The sequence below is a fragment of the Penaeus japonicus genome, unplaced genomic scaffold (genome assembly GCF_977035675.1).
Source record: "Penaeus japonicus unplaced genomic scaffold, GWHDUDI00000001_assembly GWHDUDI00000001, whole genome shotgun sequence".
Lineage (NCBI taxonomy): Eukaryota > Metazoa > Arthropoda > Malacostraca > Decapoda > Penaeidae > Penaeus > Penaeus japonicus.
Genome location: NW_028234403.1, coordinates 55,006,895 through 55,019,143, shown reverse-complemented (window position 1 = coordinate 55,019,143; position 12,249 = coordinate 55,006,895). Strand labels below are relative to the sequence as shown.

The window sequence follows — 12,249 nt, the reverse complement described above, 5'->3', positions numbered from 1 at the left end:
CCCGCTGGAGAATTTAACTTGGAACGTTACCGGCTCGTAACGCCTTCACCGTCCTCCATTTATTTCTCCTTTTCTTCCATCTCCTTTCCTTTCTCCTCTCGTCCGGGATTCGCAACGGGGCCAAACTCTCCTCTTTCCTTGTCTTTCTCCGACTTTTCACCTCAAGGGAGTGTCGAATAAGCTTCTTTTCCTTCGGTATTTTTTAAGCTCAGGAGTGCTAGCCGGGTCGTCCCTCCGTCCGTCCGCCCGCCAAAAGGGAAGGAAAAGAGTAACCGGCACCTCGACGGGTTCTCATACCCAAGATCTTCGAGTCGTTGTGATGGAAGCTTGGGTTGGCAGTGCACTTGTTGCTGTGGCTGTGTCGTGTGGAGGAGAGCGGTCGTGCCCGTCTGGATACCCAGTTCAGAATTATATACCCATTTCTCCCCCCTCGATTACCTTTATCAGTGTTGTTGATTAGTGTTTGAAGAGTGAAGCGCGATGGCGTGTGAGAGGGCGGTGTTGAGGTCCTCTCGTGGAGTATGTCAGCGCCATGCACACTCGGGAAAAAGGCTAATGTTTTGATCTCTGGGCAAAGTGATGCTGCATCGACCCGCCTCGGAGGATTCTCGGCAAGTAAGCTACGCGTCAGGTGAGCAAGAATGCACCAACGGAACGTACATTACTTGATAAGGAAAATAAATATGTATACAAAGATACGACGCCGTGTGCCGTATCCATTATTCAAAACCTCTCGTGTGAGATTAAGAATCGTATTTTCCCACCCCCCCCCAAAAAAAAAAAAATCAAGAACAAAATAGGAAAAAAAAATTAGTTATCTCCCCCCCACCAAAAAAAAAAAGAATATAAACATCCACTTTAATTCAGTCTGTCCCAAAATTTGCGCATTGGCTGAAGAAGCTGTTAACTGGAGGTGCATTCCAGAGCCAAAACCCAGCTTAGCTTTCCTGCTGTCACGCTAACCTCAGTCCTTCGGGCATACTGTCACTTGTGGTCATTTTTGCGTCGGCTTTTGTTTTAGGAGATGCTGTTGGCAAAGGGATTTATAAGTGATTTATAAGTGAATAAAGTCATATAGGGTGTTGGATTGTTTTTTATTTAGGGAAAAGGAATGTTTGTGAGTGGATGATTTTTTAAAAAGTGAGTAGATTTTTAAAAATAAGTAGGTTCATTAATGGATTTATATTAGTTAAATTCACATACGGATATATTAGTGGGTATATCCATGAATTAATAAATGTGACTATTCAATTTATAAGTAGATTGTGAACAGGTATAAGTGGACATATACAGAAAGATATTTATGAATGTATGGCTTCACAAAATTATCCATATAAGTGAATAAATAAAAAAATACAATTATGTAAATAGAGTAACTTTGCAGACACTCCTTCTAAAGCAATCAAGCAATTTTTCGTTTCGCTAAGAACCGGTAATTCAGTGCATATGTCATGTTTCGTCATGCATGTCATGTGCTGTCATCCCCATCGCTAAACCGCAAGTGACAAATCCACTTTTTTGGTAGTCGTATGTGTTTTAAAAGATGAACATGTTTATATACACTTATCGCTTCAATGTCAAGTTTATAAGTTTATATTTGATTTTCTTAAATTTTATATACACTTACCGATTCATTGTCAAGTTTATAATGTTATATATGTTAATTTTTTAAAATTTGATATACACTTTTCGATTCAGTGTCAAGTTTATAAGATTATATGTTTATTTTTTTTAATGATAATAATTGTGAATAAATTTGTAGATAAAGGAATTCATAAGTGTACTGATATGAGTGGATGAATTAATGAACATATTTAGATAAACGGAATGATTCATACAGTGAATGGTCACGTAGATGGATCTGAATATATAGTTGAATCATATAAGTATATGGATTTATAAGAGGATTAAGGATATAAGGCACAGGATTATGCGTTTTATTCGTGATTGGATTAATATAAGTGAATGATTTTCTAAGTGAGATCCAATAAGTGAATGGTTTTCTAAGTGGGATCCAATAAGTGAATGATTTTCTAAGTGGAATCCAATAAGTGAATGATTTTCTAAGTGGAATCCAATAAGTGAATGATTTTCTAAGTGGAATCCAATAAGTGAATGGTTTTATAAGTGGAATCCAATAAGTGAATGGTTTTATAAGTGAAAACCAATAAGTGAATGGTTTTATAAGTGAAATCCAAGTGAATGGTTTTATAAGTGAAATCCAACAAGTAAAACGGATCTATAAGTGAAATCCTATAAGTGATTGATTTCTAAAGTGGAATTCCAATAAGGAATTGGTTTTATAAAAGTGAATGGGTTTTATAAGTGAAATCCAACAATAAAACGATGGAATCCAATAGTGAATGCTTTTCTAAGTGGACATCCAATAAGTGAATATTTTCTAAGTGGAATCCATAAGTGAATGATTTTCTAAGTGGAATCCAATAAGTGAATGGTTTTATAAAGTGGAAACCAACAATGATGGTTTATAAGGGAAAAACCAATAAATGAATGGTTTTATAAGTGAAATCCAAGTGAATGGTTTTATAAATGAAATTCAACAAGTGCAACGGATCTATAAGTGAAATCCTATAAGTGAATGTATTTTCTAAGTGGAATCCAATAAGTGAATGGTTTTCTAAGTGGAATCCAATAAGTGAATGGTTTTATAAGTGAAATCCAATAAGTGAATGGTTTTATAAGTGGAAACCAATAAGTGAATGGTTTTCTAAGTGGAATCCAATAAGTGAATGATTTTCTAAGTGGAATCCAATAAATGAATGGTTTTATAAGTGAAATCCAAGTGAATGGTTTTATAAGTGGAAACCAATAAGTGAATGATTTTCTAAGTGGAATCCAATAAGTGAATGATTTTCTAAGTGGAATCCAATAAGTGAATGATTTTCTAAGTGGAATCCAATAAGTGAATGATTTTCTAAGTGGAATCCAATAAGTGAATGATTTTCTAAGTGGAATCCAATAAGTGAATGATTTTCTAAGTGGAATCCAATAAGTGAATGATTTTCTAAGTGGAATCCAATAAGTGAATGATTTTCTAAGTGGAATCCAATAAGTGAATGATTTTCTAAGTGGAATCCAATAAGTGAATGATTTTCTAAGTGGAATCCAATAAGTGAATGATTTTCTAAGTGGAATCCAATAAGTGAATGATTTTCTAAGTGGAATCCAATAAGTGAATGATTTTCTAAGTGGAATCCAATAAGTGAATGATTTTCTAAGTGGAATCCAATAAGTGAATGATTTTCTAAGTGGAATCCAATAAGTGAATGATTTTCTAAGTGGAATCCAATAAGTGAATGATTTTCTAAGTGGAATCCAATAAGTGAATGATTTTCTAAGTGAGATCCAATAAGTGAATGATTTTCTAAGTGGGATCCAATAAGTGAATGATTTTCTAAGTGGAATCCAATAAGTGAATGGTTTTATAAGTGAAATCCAATAAGTGAATGGTTTTATAAGTGGAAACCAATAAGTGAATGGTTTTCTAAGTGGAATCCAATAAGTGAATGATTTTCTAAGTGGAATCCAATAAATGAATGGTTTTATAAGTGAAATCCAAGTGAATGGTTTTATAAGTGGAAACCAATAAGTGAATGGTTTTCTAAGTGGAATCCAATAAGTGAATGATTTTCTAAGTGGAATCCAATAAATGAATGGTTTTCTAAGTGGAATCCAATAAATGAATGGTTTTATAAGTGAAATCCTATAAGTGAATGGTTTTCTAAGTGGAATCCAATAAGTGAATGATTTTCTAAGTGGAATCCAATAAGTGAATGATTTTCTAAGTGGAATCCAATAAGTGAATGATTTTCTAAGTGGAATCCAATAAGTGAATGATTTTCTAAGTGAGATCCAATAAGTGAATGATTTTCTAAGTGGGATCCAATAAGTGAATGATTTTCTAAGTGGAATCCAATAAGTGAATGGTTTTATAAGTGAAATCCAATAAGTGAATGGTTTTATAAGTGGAAACCAATAAGTGAATGGTTTTCTAAGTGGAATCCAATAAGTGAATGATTTTCTAAGTGGAATCCAATAAATGAATGGTTTTATAAGTGAAATCCAAGTGAATGGTTTTATAAGTGGAATCCAATAAGTGAATGGTTTTCTAAGTGGAATCCAATAAGTGAATGATTTTCTAAGTGGAATCCAATAAGTGAATGGTTTTATAAGTGGAATCCAATAAGTGAATGGTTTTATAAGTGAAAACCAATAAGTGAATGGTTTTATAAGTGGAATCCAATAAGTGAATGGTTTTCTAAGTGGAATCCAATAAGTGAATGATTTTATAAGTGGAATCCAATAAGTGAATGATTTTCTAAGTGGAATCCAATAAGTGAATGGTTTTCTAAGTGGAATCCAATAAGTGAATGGTTTTCTAAGTGGAATCCAATAAGTGAATGATTTTCTAAGTGGGATCCAATAAGTGAATGGTTTTCTAAGTGGAATCCAATAAGTGAATGATTTTCTAAGTGGAATCCAATAAGTGAATGATTTTCTAAGTGGGATCCAATAAGTGAATGGTTTTCTAAGTGGAATCCAATAAGTGAATGATTTTCTAAGTGGAATCCAATAAGTGAATGATTTTCTAAGTGGAATCCAATAAGTGAATGATTTTCTAAGTGGAATCCAATAAGTGAATGATTTTCTAAGTGGAATCCAATAAGTGAATGGTTTTATAAGTGAAATCCAATAAGTGAATGGTTTTATAAGTGGAAACCAATAAGTGAATGATTTTCTAAGTGGAATCCAATAAGTGAATGATTTTCTAAGTGGAATCCAATAAGTGAATGATTTTCTAAGTGGAATCCAATAAGTGAATGATTTTCTAAGTGGAATCCAATAAGTGAATGATTTTCTAAGTGGAATCCAATAAGTGAATGGTTTTATAAGCTCTCTCTCTCTCTCTCTCTACTCTTGATATATATTTATATTTATGATAGATAGAATATATATATATTTATTATTACATACAAACACAAAAACACACAATCAACACACACACACACACACACACACACTTACACACACACACACACACACACACACACACACACACACACGAAACACACGTAAATCGAAAAGGAATATTAAGGAAGTTCTAAAACTAAACATCAATCAAGGAAAAGTAGTGTTGTGTTACCCATTCACTTAATGATAGTGGATAAAGAAGGGTTACATTTCCGGTGTTTATATACCCGTCTCGGTGGGTAGGGCATGGGGCATGGGTAGACGGGGGGAGGGGGGTTAAGGGGAAGGGAGAGAGAGAGGAGAGGGAGGAGAGAGTCTGGGCATGTAGGGGGTGGAGGGAGGGAGGGAGGGAGAAGAGGGAGGGAGGGAGGGAGGGAGAAGAGGAGGGAGGGAGGGAGAGAGAGAGAGAGAGAGAGAGAGAGAGAGAGAGAGAGAGAGAGAGAGAAAGAGAAACAGAGAGAGAGAAAGAGAGAGAGAGAAAAATAGATAGATAGATAGAAAGAAAGAAAGAGAAACAGAGAGAGACAGAAAGAGATAAAGAAACAGAGAGAGAGAGAGAGGGGGGGGTTGAGCACGTGGAAAAGCAAGTGAAAAATCGGTAATAAACGGGGGAAGGAGAGGTGGGGGGTAGGGGGGAGGCAACCAGGGGTGAGAGTGAGGGTACGGGCGTGACACGCGGGCGGAAAGGGGGGGGGGGGCGTTGTGTGCGTGAAGAAATGTGTGTGGGGGGGTGTTGGTTTTATGACGTGGGGTATTGTGTGTTTAGGAGCTGAAGGAAAGGGAAGGGGAGGAGAGAGAGGGGGGGGACTCCGGATTTTCACTCTCCGCAGGGATGAGCGGAGGAGGGAGGAAAATAAAGGGGGGAAGAGGCGGGGGAGGAGGGGAAAGAGAGAGAGGAGGACGAGAGAAAGATGGCGAGGAAGAGAGAGAGAGAGAGAGAGGGGGGGGGGTCAAGAAGGAGGGAGGAGGAAGAAAGAGAAAAAAAAACGAGAGGGAGAGGGAGGAAAAGTTAAAGAAAGAGGAAGAAAAAGAGAAAGAAGAATAGAAGGAGGAAAAGGAGAAGGAAGAGGGAAAGGGAGAGGAAGAAACGGAGACGAAAACAAAACGAAAGAGGAAGAAAAAGAAGAAGAGGATGAAAGAGTAAAAATAAGTAAAATAATAACAACAACAAGAATAACAAAAAAGCGAAACCGAAGACAAAAAGAAGCAACCAGCGAGGAAACGGAAGTAAGAGAACAACAGGAACCAAGAGTAAGAGGAAAGAGCACAATCAAGAGAGAGAGGCAGGAGAAGAGGAGAGGATGAAGAGAGAGAGGCAGGAGAGGAGGAGAGGATGAAGAGAGAGAGGCAGGAGAAGAGGAGAGAATGAAGAGGGAAGTGTACCGGTACGCTTGAAGGTTCCTCAAGTTGGAATAACACGAAGGCGGGAAGAAAATCCATTGTTCAGCTGAAGAGTTTGGGATCGGCCTTGTGACAGCGATTCGCTTTTGTTTTTGCCGCGTTTTTTTTTTTCTTTCTTTCTTTCTTTCTCGTTATCGGTATCTATTCATTTATCTTTATTTGCTTTATTGGGTGATGAAAATGGGTGGTTCGGGGAAGGTGGGAAGGAGGGAAGGAGGGAGGGTGGGAGGGAGGGAGGGAAGGAGGGAGAGAGGGAGGGAGAGGGAGAAAGAGAGAGAGAAAGACAGACAGATAGATAGATAGATAGAGAGAGAGAAAGAAAGACAGACAGATAGATAGATAGAGAGAGAGAAAGAAAGAGAGAGAGAGAGAGAGAGAGAGAGAAAGCGAGAAAGAGAAAAAAAGAGAAAGACAGAAATAAAGAAAGCGAAAGAGAGAGAAAAACATAAATAAAGAAAAAAAGGGAGAGAGAAACACATACAAACAGAACAGAAACAAACGCACATCAAAACAAAACAAAATAAATCAAACAAAATATATAGACAAAAAAAGAAAAAAAGTCCAAAACCAACTACCCAAGAAAAAAAAAAAAAAAAAACAACGAAAAAAAAAAAAAAATCCAAAAGACAACAGAGACCTCAAAGAACCTCCAATCCTTACATACCTCTCAACTGACTCGCCTTCCAATCTTCCTTCGATTCACACTAATCAAGCTAATCGTAATGACTTCAAAGAGAACTCATACTGATACCAGGCACAGAAGGATACCATCATCATACTTAATTAATGAGTTCGAAGACTGGTACTTTCACTCTCGTGCTTGTGTGGTTTTGTGTGCGTTGGGTTATATATATGTATATATTCGTATTTATGCTTGACTGGTTGTCTTGTTTGTTTGTCTGGTTGTCGTTCTGTCTGTCTATCTATTGATCTGTTTGTTTATATACAGAGAGAGAGAGAGGGAGAGAGAGAGAGAGAGAGAGAAAGAGTCAGAGAGCAAGAGAGAGAGAGAGAGAAAGAGAAAGAGAGAGAGAGAGAGAGAGCGAGAGCGAGAGCGAGAGAGAGAGAGAAAGAGATATAGTAGGTGTATGTGTGTGTGAAAGAGAGAGAGAGAGAGAGAGAGAGAGAGAGAGAGTAGGTGTATGTGTGTGTGATAGAGGGGGAGAGAGAGAGAGAGAGAGAGAGAGAGAGAGAGAGAGAGAGAGAGAGAGAGAGAGAGAGAGAGAGAGAGAGAGAGAGAGAGACAGAGACACAGAGAGAGAGAGAGAGAGAGACAGAGATACAGAGAGACAGAGACACAGAGAGTGAGAGAGAGAGAGAGAGACTGTGTAGAATCAGATAGAGATATTACAATCGCTCTCACAAATGGAATCACGTCCCATCACACTATTAGAAGCCATATAATTTTCTTAACACTGATGCCACCGCTCTGTTCCGTCACGTTTGTATTTTCGAGCTATAATTCCCGCTACCATTCTCACCTTATCGAATTCAGAATGTTTTGTTATCAAACTTAGTAATGAAAATAACAGCAAATTATCGTCTTCGTTTTTTTTTCTTTCTTTTTTTTCTTTTGTGTTCGTTAACCCTACTTTAACCACACGGAAAATCTTACCCACAATTCGAAATATAATATGCTTGTTATCCGCGGGAAACTCGAGGTGTGTGTGTGTGTGTGTGTTTGTTATCTTTGTTATGAAGCTCTAATCTCGCCAACATAACTTACCGTGCGTGATTGTGAAGTTATCTTTCAAGAGGTAGTTATTTGCAACAATTCATCAGCTCTTATAATTTGGCAATTTGACAGATCAAAACCGGCGATTTGTACCTTGGTATTTCACTTAAACTTTTAACCTCTTGATTTATCATTACCTTAATGATAGGGGCTTTATTTCGTGGACTTGTTGATAATATGAAATGAAGATTTTATGTTAGGTAATTATTTATCGGTTTGTGACGTTTTCTGTGTTGTTTGTCTTCGTTTATTGGTGTTTTATTGAAATATTTAGTAGTAAAGATTAAGATTGTGGATTGACGTGAGATGGTTTATTGGAATATATATCTATTTTCATCTATCTATCTATCTATATGATCCTTTATATTTATGATTTTTAGCCGTTAATGATTCCTTTGTTAATTATCTTTTGTTCTGGTTCATATTTTTAATTATTAATGATTCCAAATGACGATGCTTGATAATTAAATTCATACTTATACAGATTCTCTCTGGAAAAATATACACACATCCTCTGACAAAGCTTATCAATAGACAAAAAATCGGTCTCATATAATCATTAATTATGTATTTCCCACAACAAATACCAAACATTTACCCATTCCCTCTAAAACCCAGCAAATTAATCCAATTATTCTAATTTAATTTATGAAAACCATCACTGGTATTTCCGAGATGACAATCAGCATCGCCAATGCTTGCATATTCATCACGATAATTATGGTACTGCTGACTCATTCACTTGCAAATGATATAGTTACTTTAGCTGATGGCGTCTCGGGGTGTGATGATGACGCTTCAATTATGGTTGTTGCACTTAACCGTTATTTGTTGCATAATCGTGGGAATGCAGAGAGCGAGAGGGTCAGCGGAAGGTCTTTGAGAAAGTCGCGGGTATGAGGTGTTGAGATATATACATATACATATATATATATATATATATATATATATACATATATATATATATATATATATATATATATATATATATATATATATATATATGCATATATATATATATACATATATATATTATGTGTGTGTGTGTGTGTGTGTATAGATATGTGTATATATGTATATATACATATATACATGTATTTATATACATAAACACACACACATTTATATATATATATATATATATATATATATATATATATATATATATATATATATATATATATATATATATATATACATATGCATACATATACTGCTGTACATAGATACACGCACGCACGCACGTACACACGCACACACACACATACATATACATCCTACATACGTATTTCTGTATCACACACACACGAGCATAACGCCACAACGGAGCTGAAAGCACAGCCATAAACCGCTAATAACCATCCTCTCTTCACGGTGTACCCCTCCCCCTCCCCCCTTCCTCCCTTTCCTCTCACTCCCAACCCCCTCCCCCATCCTGGAAGTGGTATAGCTTGTTCTCTCCCTTCCCCCCTCCCTCCCTCCCTTTCTTCTTCCTTCTCCTCCCTCCTTTTCCCCTTCTTTCTCCTCCCTCCGTTTCCCCCTCCTTCCCCTCACTTCCTTTTCCCATTCCTTCCCCTCCCTCCCTTTCCCCTTCCTTCTCCTCCCCCCTTCCCCTTCCTCCCTTTCCTTTCCCTTTCCCCCCTTACTTCCCCTCCCTTCCTCCCTTTCTTCTTCCTTCCTTCCCTTTCCCCACCTCCCATCCTCCTTCCCCTCTCTCCCTTTCCCCCCTCCCTCTCTTCATCCTTCCCCTTCCCCTCCCTCCCTTTCCTCTCCCTTCCTTCCCATTTCCCCCTTCCCCTCCCTCCCTTTCCTTTCCCTTTCCCCCCTTACTTCCCCTCCCTCTCTTCATCCTTCCCCTTCCCCTCCCTCCCTTTCCTCTCCCTTCCTTCCCATTTCCCCCTTCCCCTCCCTCCCTTTCCTTTCCCTTTCCCCCCTTACTTCCCCTCCCTCTCTTCATCCTTCCCCTTCCCCTCCCTCCCTCTCCCCTCCCTTCCCCTCCCTCCCTCCCTTCCTCTCCCTCTCCCTTCCTTCCCCTCCCTTCCCCTCCCTCTCCCCTCCTTAGCGTCTCACAAAAACTCGTAAACGTTTGTAAACGTTTTCCATATCAGCTGAACCGGTCCTTACCCCATCACACGAGCAGAAAGAGTGCTTGCCTTGCTTGATTTGCTTGGTACTTTGTCTGTTTTGCTTGATTTCTTGGCTTAATTGTTTGATTCCTTTCCTTGTTATGGTTGCTTCCTTTCTTGTTTTCATGCTTGCTCGCCGCTTGGGTTCTTACTTGTTTTGCTTGATTTCGTTGCTATTTGCTTGCTTGCTTGCTTGTTTTCCTGCTTGCTTGATTTGCTAGAATATTCGGCTTATCTGCTTGACTATCTTCTCAGTTTTTTTTTTTTTTTTTTTTTTTTTTTTTTGCTTATTTCATGCTTGCTCCTTTGATTGCTTGATTTCTTGTTAGCTTTGATTTTTTTAAAATTGGTTGCTTAATTACCTGTTCGTTCTCTTGATTGACTTTTTTTATTAGTTTACCTCTTTTTTCGTCACTGCTTGCTCACTCGCTTGCTTGCTTGCTTGCTTGGACCACACAAGATTGCTTTATCTGATGAGGTCTGTGGCCCCATCTGCCTGCCGATTTTCATGACTGTGTTTGCCTGCATGACCACAGACTCTGCTTGCGAATTTATGCATGCTTGCATTTCTGACTAATTATCGTCTTAGTCAAAGAGGTAATAGCTTGTCTGATTTTTTTTTTTTTTTTTTTTTTTGTCTATTTCGTTTTGGGTTTGTGTCTTTTGTCTGCATGTCTTTTCTGTCTGTCTGTGTGTCCTTTTTGTCTGTCTATATGTCCTTTTTGTCTGTCTATATGTCCTTTTTGTATGTATCTATAGTGTACTTTTTTGTACATTTGTCTTTCTGTCTGTCTATGTCTCCTTTTTGTGTCTACGTGTCCTTTCTGTCTGTCTATGTGTCCTTTTTATGTATATGTGTCCTTTTGTCTGTGTTTACGTGTCCTTTTCGGTCTATGTCTTCTTTTTTGTCTGTGTCCTTTTTTTGTGTCTTTTTGTCTGTCTGTATTTCTAAAGATCGAACTGAATTACGAAAAGGAGATAGAAGAGAATCGATGATAAAAGATGATTTAGACAAGAGGGAAGAGAAGAAGTTAGGAAGAAGAGGAAGGAAAAAAAAAAGGAAAAAGAGAAAATGAAGAAGGGAAAGTAATTTGAAAGGGAAAGAGAAATGAGCTAGTGCGGATGTAGGAGAAGAACAAAGGAAGAGGAAGAGAAAGGCGAAGAGAAATTGGCAATTAGTAAGAAATTGAGAAAAAGAGAGAGGCGAACAAGAGAGAGAGAGAGAGAAAGAGAGAGAGAGAGAGAGAGAGAGAGAGAAAGTGAGAGAGAGAATGAGAGAGAGAGACTGAGAGAGAAAGAGAGAGAGAGAGGAGAAAAGAACAGGAGAGAATTGGAAGAGGATGAGGAGAAGAGGAAAAGGAGAAAATGGGAAGAGAAGAAAATAGAAGGAGGAGAAAAATGTGAGAGGAGGAAGGAGAAAGGAGGAATAAGGCGAAAGGAGAAGAAGAGGAAGAAAAGGAAGGAAGAGAGAGAGAGAAAAAGAAATTGAGAAAAAGAGAGAATGACGAAGAAAAGGAGGTACTTAACGAAATAAAGAGAGAATATGAAAATATTGATAAAATGACAGGAAAGAAAGAAAAAGGTAACAAAATATTGATAAACGAGAGTAGTTGGGAAAAAAAGAGATAGAAGGAGAGAGAAAGATAGATAGATAGATAGATAAAGAGAGATAGAGAGATGGAGAGAGAATAAATACAATGGGGTGAGAGGGAAAGCAAGAATGAAAGAGAGAAAGGCGAAATAATTCTTTGATAAGTGATGGTAACCTTAATAACACGAACTAAAACGAAAATGTTCATTCGAGTGTGAAACTGGTGCTTTTTTGCTCTTATTTTATTTCTTTACGTTTAACTCATTTACGTGTCAATCAATATAATGCTTCCCATTTCGCTTTATACTGATTTTTCTTTTGTCCTATTTGCATTATATATATATATATATATATATATATATATATATATATATATATATATATATATATACATATATACATAT

At 37.4% G+C, this 12,249-nt stretch overlaps 1 long non-coding RNA gene across 1 annotated transcript in view; it reads left to right on the top strand.

Annotated features, from left to right (window-relative positions):
- Positions 1–239: 239 nt before the first annotated feature.
- Positions 240–12,249, top strand: part of LOC147472575 (uncharacterized) — a 13,365-nt gene continuing 1,355 nt past the window's right edge. Inside the window, exon 1 of the long non-coding RNA XR_015191476.1 lies at positions 240–631. This is a non-coding gene — a long non-coding RNA (uncharacterized LOC147472575). The remainder of the gene's footprint in view (positions 632–12,249) is intronic.